Source organism: Rhipicephalus microplus, chromosome 9 (genome assembly GCF_043290135.1).
Source record: "Rhipicephalus microplus isolate Deutch F79 chromosome 9, USDA_Rmic, whole genome shotgun sequence".
In the NCBI taxonomy this organism is placed as follows: domain Eukaryota; kingdom Metazoa; phylum Arthropoda; class Arachnida; order Ixodida; family Ixodidae; genus Rhipicephalus; species Rhipicephalus microplus.
This window is the reverse complement of record NC_134708.1, coordinates 35,911,435-35,929,855: the sequence shown is the minus strand read 5'-3', so window position 1 is coordinate 35,929,855 and position 18,421 is coordinate 35,911,435. Positions and strand designations below refer to the sequence as shown.

General features: G+C 44.4%; 1 long non-coding RNA gene across 1 annotated transcript; it reads left to right on the top strand.

Annotated features, from left to right (window-relative positions):
* Window positions 1–279: 279 nt before the first annotated feature.
* Window positions 280–2,696, top strand: LOC142771662 (uncharacterized). The gene is made up of 2 exons (XR_012886056.1): window positions 280–632; window positions 2,074–2,696. It is a non-coding gene; the product is annotated as an uncharacterized LOC142771662 (long non-coding RNA).
* The last annotated feature ends 15,725 nt before the right edge of the window (window positions 2,697–18,421 follow it).

Genomic DNA, 18,421 nt, shown 5'->3' with positions numbered 1-18,421 from the left:
AATGCAGTACTATTTTATATCGCTCCTCATCGCAGATGTGCAAAGCATGGCTGCGCATAATTGTCATAAACCCATGATTCCCAGATTCGTGCCACGACTCCTGGGTGTGGGAACACAACCCACTGCGTGCACGCCTAGCTGCACATCTGCAGCCTGGCGAATATCTGCTTGGTAAGTATTAATGTGTACTATCTGGGCAGAGCACTCAGCTTTTATGCTTACATTGCAGGAGACGCAGGCTATCCCCTCAAGCCATGGCTCCTAATTTCAGTTCTTGGCAGTCAACCGTGCAACACTTCCGAAGGCCGATACAACAAGGAGCACGCATCCATGCACAATGTTGTGTAAAGGTGTATCGCCGTGTTGAAAAGCAAGTTCCGCTGCTTGCAGCACTTTCGAACGATGCTCTACAACCCCGATCGGGCAGCGCAAATCATCTATGCTTGCTTTGCTCTCCACAACATTGCGTCGCATGCAGGCGACTGGACCTTGGACGAGTATGTCGTGGACATGCCACCAGCTGAGGATGACGATGGAGAGCCGAGGGGGAGCCATATGCTCACACCACGCAACGTGCTGCTCAGAGACGGCAGCAGCGCTGTCTTGGACCTTTTTTGAAGTACACAGGAACGGTAAGTTTTCATGTTTTCATATCCCACACATAATTTATTTACACTGATTCTAGTGCATCTAGACATGAAAGGGCTGTGTTTGCCACATTTGAATACACAGAGTACTTACTTGTGCTTCAATATGAAGCAAGGTGGCAATGTCAAAATGCTGCATTTTCTTTAAGTAGCACATGAAATATGCAACAGAAACACCCTTTTCCATAATAGCGATCACAGTCACAACAGACTAGATTGGAGCAAGCATATATGAGCGGCACTCTGTGCTGAATGTTGCTATCACAAAATTGTGCGAACAATGCAGCAACGACTCAAAATTCTTTTCACCAGAACGCATAAAAATCGAGATTTCATTAAAAACATGTTGTATGAACACATGATACATAAGTCCATATCTTGTCATAGTGACTGACTACAAGCATTCAATTGTGCACGCCAGGCTTGATGGCCAATTGTGCTTGTCAAGTTGTGCTGTTTTTTTTGCTCATTGTCCTAAACAATGTGTGAATGTTAAAATAACATTTATTTGAATTCACGACTGCAGTCATGCTGCAATGCTAAAAAATATGCAAATCAAGACGGCAAACAACAGGCGAGTTGTTTTGATAACATACAGCATGAATAATTCCCTCAGCCATCTCGCGGCTCCCAAGCCATACCACGTTCGAAATTTATTCCCGCAAAGAGTCGTTTACAACGAAAACTAGATGAAATCAATCGCTGGCATGTTGCTGTGATGACCATTTTCCTCTGTAAAACTGTGCGAGATGACCACTTACTAGCTTAGCGCTCCCAAACAAGATGCGAGATGACCACTTACTAGCTTAGCGCTCCCAAACAAGATTCGGAATGTAGTTGTTGCATCTTAGCCTCATTGTGCTGAAATGAAAATATCACAGTGTGATGCAAAAAGATATCACATTACTACACTATGTGGTAATGCTGAATAAAAATCACAGTGAGCTAGAAAACACAGTGGGACAATACAAATATCAAAGAAACATTAACCGAAAATGTCAACTATACACTCGTGGTCTCCGTGTGAATGACTGGACACCTTTGAAATGTGGGTAAAAAACCCTGCCACTAGAACAGCTCGAACATACATTGAGAAATGCATATATCGAACATAAAAAATGCTGCACTCCTTATACAAAGTAAATGCTAACCTAAATCTAGTAATATGTACTAAATGCAAACAAAAAATGAATAAAATAGAACATGAACAGCAACACGTAAACATATCAAAAACACTAAACCAATTATGAATGATAAAAAGTTGAAAACATGGCGAAAAACAAACTAAACTATGTATATGTCTCCAGAACATGAACAGCAGCACCTAAACACATTGAAACCGACAAATCTATAATGAATGATGACAAGAAAAAACATTGAACACATGACGAAAAATTAAACTAAACTACGTATCCCTTTCTCGCAGAAAGCCCTCAGCCATGGCCAGTGCCCTCCTGCACCGCTGCCGCTTTCTCCTGTGCCGCTGCCACACGCCGTTCTGCAGGAGCGATGCGGGTGGTTGATTTTTTCATCTCCCGCAGCACCTGCGATGAATCATCATGGTGTAAATGTTTAAGTGAGCTGCCGGTAAACCCTTGACCATCTCGTGGCTGGAAGCTGCTGCTGCTGCCAAGAATTGCAACGGGCACAACAACTTCCCCTCAGTTGAAGATCAACTGGCCTGATGGCATCCTTTGAAAGTGGGAAGCTTTGTGTACAAGCTATGCCCTCCTCGTGTGGACCTACAAACATTTGTTGAAACTGCTCTTTATTAATGTCCTCAAATGCATCTCTCACCATGAAAGAGCCCCAGGGCTAACTAACCTTTTGCCTGGCAGTTTATCATTGCAGATACCCGATACTATGCCCTCAATACAATGCATGGTTCTTGTTTACAGCCCAAGTTGGTTTCAGTCATCATAATAGAACATGGAGAATGCTTATGCCCCTTATGTAAAATGTAAACAAAGGGTCTACTCACCTTGAGCACCTTGTCGCCCTGCTCAAGGTTCCAGTCCTGCACTCAATAAAGCACTAAGTTCTCAGATGCTTGCGTCTTACTGTGTCACTGCCATCTACAGCCGCTTCAGTGGCCTCCACATCCATTTCCACTGCAGCAGTGGGAACATTCGCCTGCTGGAAAGTGTAGTAAGTATGATTTTTCAGAAAGTGGGTATTCGTTACTCTAGCTATTTTGCAACCTTAAGTACTAAACATCTGCGAAAATGTTCTGCAGCTATTCAGTGGTCATTGATGTCATGTATTACCATTTTAGTGCATGCACTTGCCCGCAGTCATTGCGCGTTTTATGATAAATTAATACCCCTTGTACTGCAAGGGCTGCAAACTGAGATTTTAGTTAAACCTACCCACTTTTGATTACTTTCTCGTGCGCTTTATTCCCGTTTAACAAGGTTACTCTAAAGGCACCCCTTCAGATATCAAACTCTGTCATGGTACCGCTCAGGAACCCGTGATACTGCGGTGGCAGAGTGCTTAACTGTTGATAGGTGAGACCAAAAACGCCACTGAAGCGTGTCATCCCAGTCAACTGTAGAACCTGGCCGCGGAAGCCAGGCAGCCAACCCCATACAGTGCCCCTGAAAATATACACTAATGTCACAGAACATATTGGCCGTGCTATTCGACGGTCACTTACGTTTGTGCGTCTCTGATGGCGGTGGTGTCACGGCGGGCCTCGCGCACCGGCCTGCGCCACCAAGCCTGTCATTCCTGCGCAGGCACTTCATGATTCAGCGCGTCGCTGAGCTCTTGCCACGGCCGCCACCGGTCGGTGATGGTGACGCCGTGCCGCAGCTCGATGGCATTCGCCACGAGCTGGGGATGTTCGTCCATAAAGGCGAGCACCAGCGCGCGCTGAGCCTCGGATAACGCCGATGTGCCGCTGCTGCTGTTGACTACTGGTACAGTTGACCTCCGCCACGATTGCGCTCGACTGAGCCAACAACTTCGAAAGTATAGTGGAGGAGATATGAAAACAGTAACTGCTTGAAACGGGGTTGTCTTTAGCGCCACCACGTACCGTCCCGCTAAATTTAGCTTTATTTCATAACAATAACAAGAAAAATACGTTTATATTGTGCCGTATTTCTTAATAAACGTTTTAAAACTTGTGCCAACACAATTTGATGATGATCAATAGTAGTTAAACATTTTTCAACACGTTAAAAACACTTTTCACTTTGCTATACGGTCCCCAAGTCCACGTCAAAATGATGACGCGAGGCTTCATTTCGCTCATTGGCTGTTCACTTCCCTTCATCCTCGCGACCGCTGCGGACCGCCCATTTTTTGACGTCACCGACAGACCGCCTCCGTCCGGATTTGGAATTTTTACATAATTGCGCCACAGAAAAAGGTTACAACTGCGCGAATGAGACGCCACGTAAGAAACAAACTCGGACACACGAAGCGCAACGTGTGTGTGTGCATCTTTCTATGTTTGTTGCATGGTGTCTTATTCGCGCAGGCGTAATCGTTTTCTGAAAAAATGACCCAACAAGACCAACAACATGTCATTCAACAAGCTTCGCTTGAAAACGTGCCTCACCTGTTATCTCACGCTTGAAAACGCCGACGCAGCCGACGTTGACGAAAGCGACGAAAGCGTCTCGCTGTCAGTCATGCATGGGCTTGTCGCTGGGTGGATGGTGCTTATGACAGTACGGCTGAAGAAAAATAATCGCGTAAGGTGTGTTGAATAAATCGTTTTTATGTATAAAAAACATACCAAATTTGGGCGTATAATTATTAATTTGTAAAAACAATTTTGTTGCATTGATTATAACTGTGTTTTTTTTTGCGCTTGCGCCCTCTGACGTTTGGTGGGAGCACTAGTTCGTTACGTAGTCGTGACGCACTTCCTGAGGCCAGGTTTCGCGGAGTGTCCGCTCTTGTCATTCCTGACAAGAGCGGAGAGCGGACAAGAGCGGGAAACAATTACGCGAAACTAACAGCCCTTTTTTCAGGCATATCCATTTGGAATTCGTTACCATACGAAATTAAATCAGCATCCTCTGTACATACATTTCAAAGCCTTCACAAAAAATACTGTCTCGGCAAATTATGTGGGCAGGCACACTAACTCAGGGATCTGCCATTTTTTTTTTTTTTTTTTTTTCGCGCATGCTTGATTTGCTACCATTACCGCTGAATATTTTGCTATCATTTGCTGAATATTTTGCTATCATTTGCTGAATATTTGCTATTATTACCGATATGAATTAATCTTGCTTTTGTTTTGTAGCCGTAATTATTATAGCGTTTGGTATTCACTATTTTATATGCTGCTATTGTGTTAAAACTTACTATGTTCACTTTGTTTTGATGAATTCATGACGCCTGTGTCATGAAGATTTCCCTTATAACTGTGTTTTTATTTTCCAGCGTATATTACAGTCATAGACTTAAATACCATGCCAGTTTTTTTGTTGCTTTTTGTCTTTTTTTTTTTTGTTCATTTCTTGCTTTTACTCTTCTTATGTAGCTCCTTTAGCTTTCCTGTAAATTTTATACATGTATTTTTTTTTTTTGCTATCAGAGCACGCTTTTTTCATGCTGCCCACGTTATTCAACTTACACATGTTCTAGTATTAGGAGGTCCCCCCGTCAGTTCCTGAAACTATGGGACCTCCGAATGTATTACTTACTACTAAAGATGTTACATTGTATCCAAAGAAGCTGAATAAATTGATTGAATTGATTGATTGATTGTCTTCTTCTTTCTCTATGGCTCGTTCTCCCTCTCTGGCGATGCGTTGCTATGCGGTCTCGGCTCGAAGGCTCGCTTTTGTTTTTTGAATGTTCGTTGAACCATTGGGCAACAGCGTCGAGGGGACGCGCTCAGGGCTCGGAGTCCACGTTAACGCAGTGCAGCGTTTCCCGAGCAAGCACGGAGACTCTGCCGGAGAAGGTGGCGCTGCCGGAGAATGAGACGCTGCCGGAGAATTCAGCTGTGTGAACTCGAGTGCCGCTGACACCAGCGTCGTTCACACTGGACGCACCCCGCGCCGCCGAATATGCCATCTACTACGGGGCGAACGCGGGATGGATGCGCTGTCACCCGGTTGCTGTCATGGCTCGCAAACGTTACTACGCTATCCGGTGGTGTATACTTCGACGATTCTCGTACGCAAGAAGCAAGAAAAGACAGTACTGCTTACTTTGCTGGCAAGTGGCTGTCTTGCAATGCACGAAGAGCAGAAAAACCACCGACGCAAGCGGCGTTGGTGGGTTCGTTTTGCTCTGCAAGACCGCAACAAGCTCGGTCACGCCAACAGCAAGCTCGGTCACCTCTTTCACGAAATACGGAGGCGAAGTACGCACAGAGTAGGTGAAACTCCCGTTGGTTTCAACATTCAGTTACGTGCACAGCGGCATAGCAAGTGAGTAGGGCTTGGCCGCCATTTTTCAAAATTCCGTGACTAGTGCTCCTAATGGTCCGCAGTGACCGATTCGGCGGCACACGCCACAAAAATCGGTCCGAGAGCGATCGGCGCTGAGAGGGTCCTTTCGGCGGATCTCCCCGCCGCCGAACCGAATTCGGAGCACTTTCGGCGGCCGGAATGCTCAGTGTGAACGCGGCCTTATTGTTAGCCCATTATAGGGCTAATATTTATTGGTAGTCTATGTTATTGTCCATTAGCGGTCTCAGCAGCACGTGTTCTCTAATTTGTGATGTTAATTTCGTATGCGAACTTAATATATTCTTAAAATACTCGCTGCTTTTCTTTCCCTTTCCTTCTCCTCTATGCCGATATTAAATTTCAAAGTGTCCGTTCTCTCATCAGCATCTCAAGCACCTCCTTAAGTGAAACGAATCAAGCGGTCAGCTATACAAGGCCGTAAGCCAGGTGACAATGCACAAAGCACTAAATTTCCACCACTGGTTTCTTCATGTGACCTACTTATCAATTTTGAAGCCACTTCAACATATTGTATCGTTTGTTCACTATAATTTCACTTCGGACTAGAGAAAATCTCTTATTTTTTTGTTTGCTTCACCCTGTATCATCAGCACATCGATCGACTTATGAAGCACCGGTAGCTCACCTTCATCCATGGTAATATAAGCAGCACGCAACGGCATGTCGCACGCGACATGCCATTGCCATGCCATCCTATAGACACAGTGGCGTGCTTCTCCCTCCGTAAAAAGGGCACTGTTTTCTTCAAACAGCCTCCGCATGATGTGCTTTAAGAAATGGCGATATTAGTTATACCTTACCTTTTTGGGGTGAAGCTCCTTATGGCGTGGGCCTGTACATCCTCCGATGTTGTTGTACGTAGCCACCGGTGGCACATACCCGCTCTAGAGCGGGTTTGTGCCACAGGAGATATGAGATGGGAGTTAGCGGTACTTGGAGTGTTCGCCAGATGGACGCATGGATGGACGGACAGACGGACAGACAAATTAGCAGACAGACGGACGAATGGATAGATGCGCGGAGTGGGTATGTGGATCAGCAGATGCGAGATGCGACATGCGAGATGGCGGTACTTGGAGTGTTCACTTGATGGACACATGGATGGAAGGACAGACAGACTAGAAGATGGGCGGACAGGTGGACGGACGCACAGACGTACGGACGGATGGATGCACAAACGGGCGGAGAGACGGGTGGATGGACTCATGGACGGATGCACGAACAGGTGGATGGACGCATGGATGGACGGACGGAAGCTTGGACGGGCTGAAGGACGCTTCACCCCACTCATCATCATTCACTTCGTGGATATGCTGTGATTTGTTTTCCTCCAATTCAGCAATAAGTCATCCAGCGACGTAGGATGTGCGCTATCTCTACTGAAATACACTGCTTATTGCAGTTTCCGATCTGCCGTTCAGGGGTCTCATGATTTTTTTTTCAAGGAGTGCCACAGTTTTCTTATCGTCTAACTGGTGAAGAGAGATTACCACTTCAGTAATGCTTCGGCACTGAATGGGTTCTTGTGAAAAATAGGGGGGGGGGGGTACTTTTTGTTGAAGCATAGGTTGCAACGACAGTGCTTTAAACTGTGTGTTTCATTTGAATGTTGGCAAAAATCAGCCTTTTTGTGGACACGTTTCTACAGTGTGCTCTTTCAATGAGAAGCCCTCGAAGTATATTTACATATGTGGTAATGAGAAACAGACACAAACACACTTTCGCTAAGGCGCGTACGCAAAATCTATTTAAAATTTTAGAATAGTAAGCCAGACTATATGAAAAAAAAAGAGGGCACGTTGCGCCAGTGGCGATTGAAATTGTAGATTTACAACTTCGTGTTTGCAGAACTAGCGGTTACACAGTATGTATGTGTGATTTTCTCATGTACAAAGCTGACGGAAACAAACGCACAAGTATGACATTGGTATAACATTTGGTACCGGTGATTGCCCGAAATTACCACGTCCTGTCACTGTGTATCTTACAATGGACGTGATACCAGCCGTGAAGTGCTCGTAGCAATTTGTGCCTGGATGACACGAGCCGAGGAGGCTAGAAAATAACGTACGTGAATTCACGAACGCGAAGTACGTGAATTAAATTGTGCCATTGCATGTGTTGTTAATCGCTGTTGTACTTCGAGAAACCTTTACGTTCAGACATACCGGTATCCTCCAGTTTGATCATCCTACTGTATACGCCTAAAGTTGCACTTGTACTACATCTGTGAAAATTGTACGCGTGCATTGTGCGAAGTAGTATTCATTAGGTCGCTAACTGGCATCGACAGTGGAATTCCATAGCGAGATCACCGTTTTTTCATTCTTTCTATTTCTTTTCTCCTTAATCGTTTATTCTAGTTGTAAAAACTAGAAGACCCTAAAGCTTCGTCTTTACGATTTGAATGCGATAGCGGTCTTCTGCTTCTAGTGCTTACTTCAAACGCTGAGTGCATGAAACATTTTCGAACTTGCTTAGCACCCATTACATGGCCTTAATAAAACAAGCGCCGTAACATGTGAGCGTTTTGAAGTCGGTTATCGGCTGTACACCACAAAGGCATTACGATAGTCACATGTTCTGAAACCCGATGGCGATGGGCGCACGTACCACGTATTATTACTGCAATATTTCATGTCGTATTGCAAAGCAAGTATGCAGGACGTGTATTTTGTAAAGCATGTGTCACTTTTACTTCATTTACAAGCAGAGGAAGTTATCTTCAATGTGTTCCCAAGCAGACACGTGACCGTGTGGTTGAACATCCACTTGCCACGCAAACGACTCGGGTGCGATCCCCTCTCGATTCTGAACGACCAGGGTTCGATCCCCGCTCTGACCCAGGATTTCTTTATTATTTACTTCATTTGCATCGTTCTCGATTTTTCGGTCACGCATAAAATGATTTTTTTGCTAAGAACTTACGGCGCCCACCCTCCAGGCTCGGATTTTTGCGAAACGAGCTTGCGAAACTAGCAGGCTTTAAACCAACTCCTCAAGTTAACCTCTTTAACACGATAGCGTTAGAGAGCTCGTGTCGCCGAAATTCCACTGGCATCGTTGACACCGTTGGTTGTGAGCGAAAAATTGTCCGTGGGTGAAAAATCGACAAAGAAGCAAACAAAAAACAACAAAATTTTTTGTCTTGTTGAAGATAGAACCAGGGCTGTTCGCGTGGCAAGCAGGTGTGCTACCACAAAGCCACTTTGCTATACTTACAGCTGCAAGGAAAAAAATACTGCACAACTGTCATGTAGTATAGAAGGAGTCTCCTTAACGCATTTTGTTCCACAGGTGTCATGACGAAAATGAGCCCGTTTAGCGATTTGTAGGCGCATTTTTTGTACCTATATGTCACCTATTTTTGCTTTTATGCTATTTCTGTGTTCTGGTATTATGCTGCTCCTTGTATTTTGATAAATATTGTTCAATGTAGCACTGTTTGGTGAACTTTTTTCGCGTAGCGAAGCCACGTCAGGCCCACTGGCCTTTAGCTTCACTTCGTTTTTCTGTATCTTTCCAGAAATAAAATCTGTTCATTTCGTTTCATTTCATTTAATTTCATTTGGGAGGCCATCAAAGTACAACGAAAAAGTCTGGGATAGTGTAGCCATCGCTGCTAAAAACACACGAACTTTCAAACAGCTCTAAAAATGAACATTTATGTCGATCAAGCGCAAAACAAATCATGACTTTCCAGAGGCACTGAACAAGCGAACAACCAACGCTATAGATAATGTGCTGCCGTCGGTGACGCATTGTGAGACTCTTTATTGCCATCCGAGATGGCAAGCACGCAGTGTGTATCTTGGAGGCCATGCGACTCTTGATTTAAACCGAAATCCTGCATGTACCATTCGCACAAGCACGCGCGCGTGCGTGTGTGTCTTTGTGCCATCTGTGAGACATTGCAGAAAGCGACTAAAGCACTCCTACTTTACTTAAAGCCAACAAACCTGAGCGACCGCCTGTAGACTGTGTGTGTACATTAGTATCTCTCTGGAACCTCTTTTCTCTCCTTCACCCCTTCTCTAGTGCAGGGTAGCAGACCGGATGTGTGTCTGGTTAACCTCCCTGCCTTTCCTTGCATCTCTCTCTCTCTCTCTCTCTCTCTCTCTGTGTGTGTGAAAAACGTGTCTCGACTACAGCAGAGCGCCCATTCTATCAAAGGCAAGTGGCCACACTACACTGCCACTGCGTTACTATAGATACGTCGCACTTGCGCACGCGCGCACGTGTGTGTGTGTGTGTGCGTGTGAAACAAGACATATTAATAAGTATGCACCTAGTGGTTGTAGGGCGCACTAGGCGCCGGATGTCGCTATCGTGTTCAGCTCTTAAAGGCGAAGCTTAAGGGTCCCGCAATTTTTTGTCTTCCTCTTTATTAAAAATATCGTCTCTGTCTCCCGATGCTATGTGGTATACGCTGTGTGTAATGACCATATGTATGTATAGGGTCCTCTTTCAGGAGAAAAAGGGGAAGGGGTACAAGTTGGTCGCAACGCTTTCCTCCTACAAATGCAATCTATTGAGAGGCTTTGCACCACATTCTTAGGTGACTAAAAAAAAATGGCCACCCTCTACCCCCCCCTCCCCCCCAATGCGCATGTCTATAGTAGTAACGTCACAGTGTTTTCAATGACGTCAATTGTGGTGTTGCCGTATGGCTCCGGTTGAAAGTGAGACGCTTCGTAAAACTTTAAGAGCATCACGAATTTCCGCGATTGACTTTCACTTCCAAGAAGTGTCTGGAGGAATACCTGCAACTACTACAGTGTGTATATATAAGCTCCTTTATAACGCCCGAAAAAGCTTGTTTTTTTTAAATCATTCAATGCGCGTTGCTTCTCTGACCCACTTTTTGGAGCGTCTTCGATTCGAACGCTATCATTTTCCCGCTTCCCAGAATCACTCCATCTCTCGCTCGCAAAAAATTACTCAGCGTAACATTTTCGCATGTAATATTTTGTGTATAAATACTTCTTTCTCGAAAAAGTTTCGCTCCAATCGTAATCCAATATGAAACCATTCATTGTTTCCTTTGCGCTATAGTGCTACAAAGTCACGCTATCCTCTGTTCCACAAATCCGGAGCAGCGCAAGTGAGTAAGCTTTTGATCCAATTGATCTGCGCACAAATACAGCTATCCGCGAAAGTCTCTTACCCTCCCAACGCGGATAAAAACGGATTTCAGACCGACGCCACGTTGGAAAACAACTCCCGTCGCAACCTTCTTTGCTCCTTCTTTACTGACTTTGTCCCACTAATTTTGTGCAGTGCGGGGAAGACTACAGCTGGTGTCATCCCGACAGGAACGGATTGGATGTAGGCGCGTTATTGAAAAGCAGAAGGTAGAACTCGCTTATTGCACAGCACTAATCTCCGCGTGAAGCTTCTTGATCGGTCTTTGTCTGGGTATAGATTGTGTGGGAGAGAGTGGATGAGTCTAGTTCTTCGGTTTGCCCTTATTTGTTTGTCTTGCCAGCACTTCACGTGCCAGCAGACTTGCCGGCATTGCATGCTTATGTAGAGTCTACATACACACTCTGCTTGCAACTGACTGAAACTCTGTTGCGCTAAAGCAGAAAGGATTCTGCGTGAAGCACCCTATTCTGCTTCAGCAGAGAGGATTCTGTGTCAAGCCCCAACCCTGGTAATTCTCAACGAATGAGTGATCAATTCTGAGGCCGGATATAGCGGATTGAAGAGAAAAGACACACTGTGTTATAGGCAACGGGACACCGCGTGTTTCGGCCTAGAAGAAACGGCTAGGAAGTACCGAGATTGAGCAGAATTAGAATCGCGACAATAAATTTGGGGGGCTTTTCCTTGTTTTGGTACTGAGAACGCATTCACCCAACTGCTTCGAAAAGATCATTTGTAAGTGTCGTGTTGCCACTGGGACTAGGAGATAAAATCCAGCCATCGTCTTAGTGTCAATTGGCAATGTCAGGGCGTCGGTGGCGGCTACTTGTCGTAGATGGTATGAAGGAAAGCTGCCAATGTGGCGAGGCAACTGGTTTCCATCCGCGGTGCGTCACAGAGGTGGTAGCTCTCTCATGTTGCAAATGTCGGTCCGATTTGGGAAATTCTCTGGATGCAGTAAGTGTGAAATAGGGAAAACGTGGTTATCTGACACACTAATTCTTAAAGCGTTGTCAAAAAAGGGATAAACTAACACTGACTATTAACTCAGAGTTCTTAGTGTTTGTAGTGTCTTCACTTGTGTCCAGTTTGCATGCCCTGTTCTTTAGAATAAATATCTTTTAACGAGATCGGGTCATCGTTCATAGTGAAAATTTTCGTCTAGCGCACCAAAAAACATGAACAAGAAAAACAACAACTACAACAAAAAAAAAAAAACGTTCGATGTCCTCTCTACTTTTTCTTAGCCATAGCTTTCGGTTCGCTTAACTAAACTTTTCACTATGAACTTGCCATCTTGCAGCTCTGTGTTACTCAGACACGATTTCACTTGGCTACCACGGAAGTCAGACAAGTCGCCTTGTAGATGTATTGCTTGCTCACCCGTTGTGTTCAACACCTTGACCTTTTATCACGTCAGTGATTTGCTGCTGTGGGGCGTATCTGAGATGAAGCACTTTTCTGGGCATCATTTTTTCCCCTTTCAGAACTTCTTTTATTTTTGCTGAAAATAAAGTAACCAATTTTCGCCACAGCACCATCAACAAAGCTGCGTACAAAAGATGGAAGAAGAGTGTTCAGACTACTTGCGAATGAGTGTCTCTTAAGCTTCATTCCAATACAATGAGTCCTTTCCTGATTACTTCACTCCACCCTGATGTTGTCGCTCGGCACTCTGTCTCGCCTGTTCTATCCCCTCCTGTGGTATGCGCTGCTTAGCACTCTCTAGCTTGTGAATATGTATTCTTGTTCGGCGACAACCGAGACCACGTATAATGTTACCATGACGTCATTTAGGCTAACAATGGCTCGCATAGTCCCGCACTTTCTTGAGCAGGGCTTTCAGTTGCCTTCAGTGGATAGGTAACACGTGTTCAGAGAAATTTATTTGCGACGAACCAAACGTCATTATTAAGTAGGACGCACACCTGCCGAGGCCTCCCGAATCACCTGAAATAATCGTTCTCGACATCTTTCACGTCATTCTCATCATTCTCTGGTTCTTCTTCCCCTTGCATTCTTCTTAAAACAGGTTAATTTGTGACAGCTATCTTTAATCCTGTTTTTTTTCTCCCTATTGTAGTGGTACATTTGAGCCCTTCGCCACTGTCTCCTCCCTTCACACTTCTTGTTGACCTTATCCATGTCCTTCCTGTCCCGCCACGTTTCGCTGTTCCTTCTCATTGGGGAAAAGAGGAGACGGAAAGGGGAGGAAAGGAAGATTAAAGTCGCTTACTCGCCTTCTCACGTGATGCCTTCCTTGGACGTGTTTAAACCTTAATGCACGCCGCGCGTCTCTCTCCCTATTCGCAGCCCACGTTTGCCATTCTCGGTGCGTCTAAAAACTTTTCAACGCACTCCCCACCCCCTAACCTCACCGCAATTCCGCTTCCCTATTTTTAACTCAGATTCACTGAACCCGTACTGATGCAGAACCCCATCCACCTTTATCTATCACACCTCAGCCGACCCAGCCCGTACCCCTCCCTATTGACGCTTCCACACCATGACGTTTTTCTACAGCGCTTTACCACAATTTTGATGAATTGTCGGCCTGACCCTCCTGCTATAGAAGTCCATTTACAGCTCACCCAGACGGTATGTGCATTTGAATGAAAATGCGTATCGGACGGGGAGCGTTGGCCTTAACGGCTTGGAATGCCGGGTGCGGTACAGGAAGTGATTGTGTGGGCGGCAAAGGGTGCGAGGGTGACTGTATGGGAGATACGAGTCAGAACTGGCTGTGTCGGGGTGCACGTCACGCATGATGGAATCACGTAATATCTATTTTTGTAACATCTATATACGGCTCTCTCTCAGTGTGTAGGAAAACTACATTCAATGAAAAAAAACAATCTCTGTGAATAAATAGGACTCTAACAACTGTTTTGGCTTTATCAAGACAGCCAGCACTGTGTGAGGCCTGTCTAAAGACACCTGACTTTTACGTGAAGCAATTTCATACTTGTTAACAAATAAATGCCCCTTAAGTATTATAACCCTTCATTTGAATCATTTGTTCAATTTTTTGGAGGGGGGGGGGTCTTTGAAGGCAATGATGCACGCAGGCACAGTAGCTCTTGCAGGACAAATTAGCTCTTAATTAGCGGGCACGTAAATTTAGTGATTGGTTTGATCAGCTATCTGAAGCTTAGCCTATACTAACCTATGTGAAAAACTTAACTATGTGCTTTTTGTTTGGTTTTGCTTCCCTGAGCATACTCAGGCATCAAACTAAATGTCGCGTACAAAATCTGCTAAAAAGATGTTTGAGATAATATGGGATTTCGTAACCGACCAACCAATTGAGTCGTTAGAACTGCCAAAGCTGTGTGAACAAACGAGACTGCAAAGCTTTGGCATATCATAACGAGTTTAATTGCGCTTTTAAGACGTGGAGGGAATCCTACGTTGTTCCATTTCTTCGAAAGATTTCAAAAAGAAAAGGCGTCGTTTCTTGTAGATTGACTAAAGATGAACGGCTAAGCGCTTTATCACACTATTTGCGGTGGCATGGCTGCAACTAAGACCCTATGACGATAAGCCTCATGTTTAAATATTTTAAGCACCATGTGTTAACGAGGAGGCGGCACAGAAGACAATTTAACATTTTGATTTGTGTTTCTTATATAAAAAGTTAAACCAGAAAAAGGGATTTGGAACGTTTTTACGTAAGACGCTCATGATAACCACTTTTCGGTGCATGGAACCAAGAAAAAGGCGTTTTCTTTTTATATTGTTTTTCTTTTTCGTTTTTGCTCACGTCTTCTCCGTCTTTTTCCTTCATTTTTACAAAATTTTTTCATTCCGTTTGCTGTTTGATTACTCGTTAGTTGTCTACATTACCGTGTGTCATATTTTTAATTCGTTGCTCATTCAGTCATCGTAATTTTGCCTCTTTTTTTTTAACTAATATTTGCTTGCATGTTCAATCTCTTTTTTCATTTAACAAGTTCCTTAACTGATTTGTGATACATTTAGAGCTACGTTTATTTTGCCAATCATCTGTACTCTTGACCTCTTCCTCTCCTTCCGTACAACATTCAATTGTTTTCATTCTGAAGTCCTTCTCATTTTTCCGGTTTTTATCACAAGCAGTTCAGGACTATCTTTACTTCGCACCGCTAGCTGAGATTATCTCAATTTCTACATCCCTAAAAATATTTTCATTCTTTTTTTATTAGCACTTAGAACCCATGGCCTTGTGCCTTTTAATCCCCGAAGCCCCAGCCTCACTTTATACACTCGTTTTAGATTAATTGCAATCCAACAAAGGGGTGAGTCTTTTCCTGTCACCCAATTCTAGAGAATCTGATTTTAGTTGTATGTTTCGTACATCTTAAATCGTAGTGTAATTCGTTTTTATAATACAGTATTCCCACTACTGAAACATGGTTTACGACGCAGCTTTTCTCGTTTGCGTTCTGTACGCCAACCCCCATTTTGTTCTTTAATAACGATGTGACTTACAGTGCAAGGGTTGTACGACTCCAACGTTTCTGCCTTCCTTTTGCAATCATTGAAGTGGCCTTCGAGAGATAAGCTTTTATGCCTTCTGTCAGTTCATGCTGAAAAACCAAGGCACTGCTATTCTTTGTTAATGTATTGTTTCTCCCTAAACTTGAATCGTGCAGGCTCACCGGTTGTAATTGAATACCGGTTAGAATCAATGGGTATCGTTACTTTTTAGCATTCGGCGTGATTCCCGGTTAATGTAATTTCGTATATATTTAATTAGAGCTTGTAATCATGATGATCATTGCACAGATTGTTGCTCCTATTTAGTGCCCCAATGTCTCGAACTTCTTCCTTCAAAGAGTTTGGACTGTTCTACATGTCTAACATCGATGGTGATGTGCACCAATCACTTTTTCGTCATGAATTTCACTTTGCCAGTAATATAGCTGAATTTTCTTATTTCGTATTATTTAGATCCACATACACTTGGAGAAATTGGCTTGTAAAACAATTTGACGGGAGTCCGCCTCGGTGGTATGGAGGTTGCTGTGGTCGGCTGCTGAGCACACCGCGGTTTTTCGAAGCGGGTCACAGTGGTCGTATTTCGACGGAGGCTAAAGACAAAACTTCTGTGTAGTTTGTGACGTCAGTGATTGCTGAAGACAACGAGGTAATCGAAACTTTTGGAACCCTCCACTACGATGCTCCTCATACTAATATGGTGGGCTTTTCCTGTAATGTCGCCGCGTTTATTCAATGGATTGTGCGGCAAAGAAGCGTTGTCAAAGAGGGCTTAAACATAACGCCTGACAGCTGTTGCATGTAGTTTACAGGGCAACAGTTGTTATACCGATGCCACCGTTTAGGAAGTTTTCATCGAACCACCGCAAGTTTTTCTTGGTTTAATTACATCTCGAACTTTAAAAGCTGTCAGCACTACACGATGTGGGCGTTACACCGCCTTAACAAATCACGTTCTAATTTCGCACTCCTAGAAGCACGGAGCGAATAATTTCGACGGCAAATGACTCGTACCAGTGGTCCTGGTAGAACGAGCTGCTATAAATGTGCGAGTGTTTTTTTTTTTTTTTGCACTTGACACTTTTGATTTTTACGTGCCACTTGCCTCTATATAACTGGCGCCAGTCGAGAAAGCAACGCTTTTTAATTAAAACCCGGGCTAAGCACTTCTTGCATGCGCCTTTCTGACTTATAGAAATCGAGAGAGGTAGTGCGGGTGTTCCTGTTTTTACGAATTATTCTTCGCGACTTTGGTGGCGCGATTCTTTCAGTTGAAAGGATTCAAAACGTTAAGCAACGACCGAAATGGTAGGCAGCTGTGGTGTCGAAACGTGCTTGACGAGGCTCTGGAAAAGAAGGCTTCGCATCGGCATCTCAAATGAGATTCTTTCCTTGTTATCTTCTAAATCTGAATTGATGGCCTTCGTTGTTCAATGAGTCAAAAACTTTTCGAGCTTTCGCGAGAGCTGACGATACATCGCGGGTCCATTGTGGGAGAGGAGAAAAAGCGGGAGGGGACGCACATGCACAGTGGTAGTGTAAACGTCACAGGGATGAATGCCTTGAAGACAGAGGGGCGCGAGCATAAGTTAGCATATGCTCCCTGCGTCGGCAAGGCGAGGTAAGCTAGGGGAGAGCGCCAGAGACGACAGAGAGAAGGGAGGAAACGTGCATGCGCAATGGAGTTGTCTTATTTCAAACTGCGCAGCTGCTGCGATAGCGTCTTGAATACTGATGAGATACTTTGCGTTGGTGCAGCCAACCCTTTATATCACTGACGTTCTTTTATGCTTTTGCTGTGATGTATTTGCGTTCGTGTCAAAGTAAACATAAAATTCATCGACCAATCCTGCACATATATTACAAATAGAAAAAGTCGCATGCTCCAACCAGCTTCTTAATGAGTCCTCGGTAGTTTGAGCTGTACAAAAGACGGCGTCATTCAAACTACGAGCTGCTGAACCGCGGGGTCATTACGCTGAATTGCCGATGGCGGTTCACGAACACAACGCAGCCTGGTCAACTTTTGAATGCGTGAAGTTCACGAAAAAATTTCGCTCGAGGGCAAACTTCTTACAATGATGACCGAGATGGTTCAAAAAGGGAGGACCAAAGGATGAATGGCCTTCCTGTCGGCAACAACCTCAATCATAATGGTTTGCCTTCCAACGTGATCTCGACAGCTTGCGTGCAAGCTACCATGTTTTCCTAGCTGGAGTCAACGAGATGTGCAGAAAACTACGCGCTTTACATCTTGGGCTGTGTGGAGCTATGTGCCGTAAATTTTGCAGATTTCCCTTTACCGAGAACCAGCGTTTTTGTGCGGAGTGCTCACGCAAAAGCTACATAAAATAAAAGCCATGTCGGCCACCTGCTTTGGCCTTGCTGTAATCTTTTTGTATTTGGCGTTTCTCATCAGTTTTCAGCAAGTTGCTTCGCAAGAGTGTTGGGTGTAAGAATAGTCAGTATGTCGATGAACTAGTCGGCGCCTGCAATTGGTGGATCGGCCATTTGGTCAATCAGTCATTCACGATGTCAGTAAGGCAACGTTCTAGACACGTTTAATTACCAGCGGCCATGCCTTTCGAGCTGTTGTAAAGAAGACTTAGATGTTATGGATTAAGAATAATGGTAATAAAGGTATAGCCGATTGTAATACGTTTATAACTAAATGGCAGAGTAAGCCTATGGAACTGACAC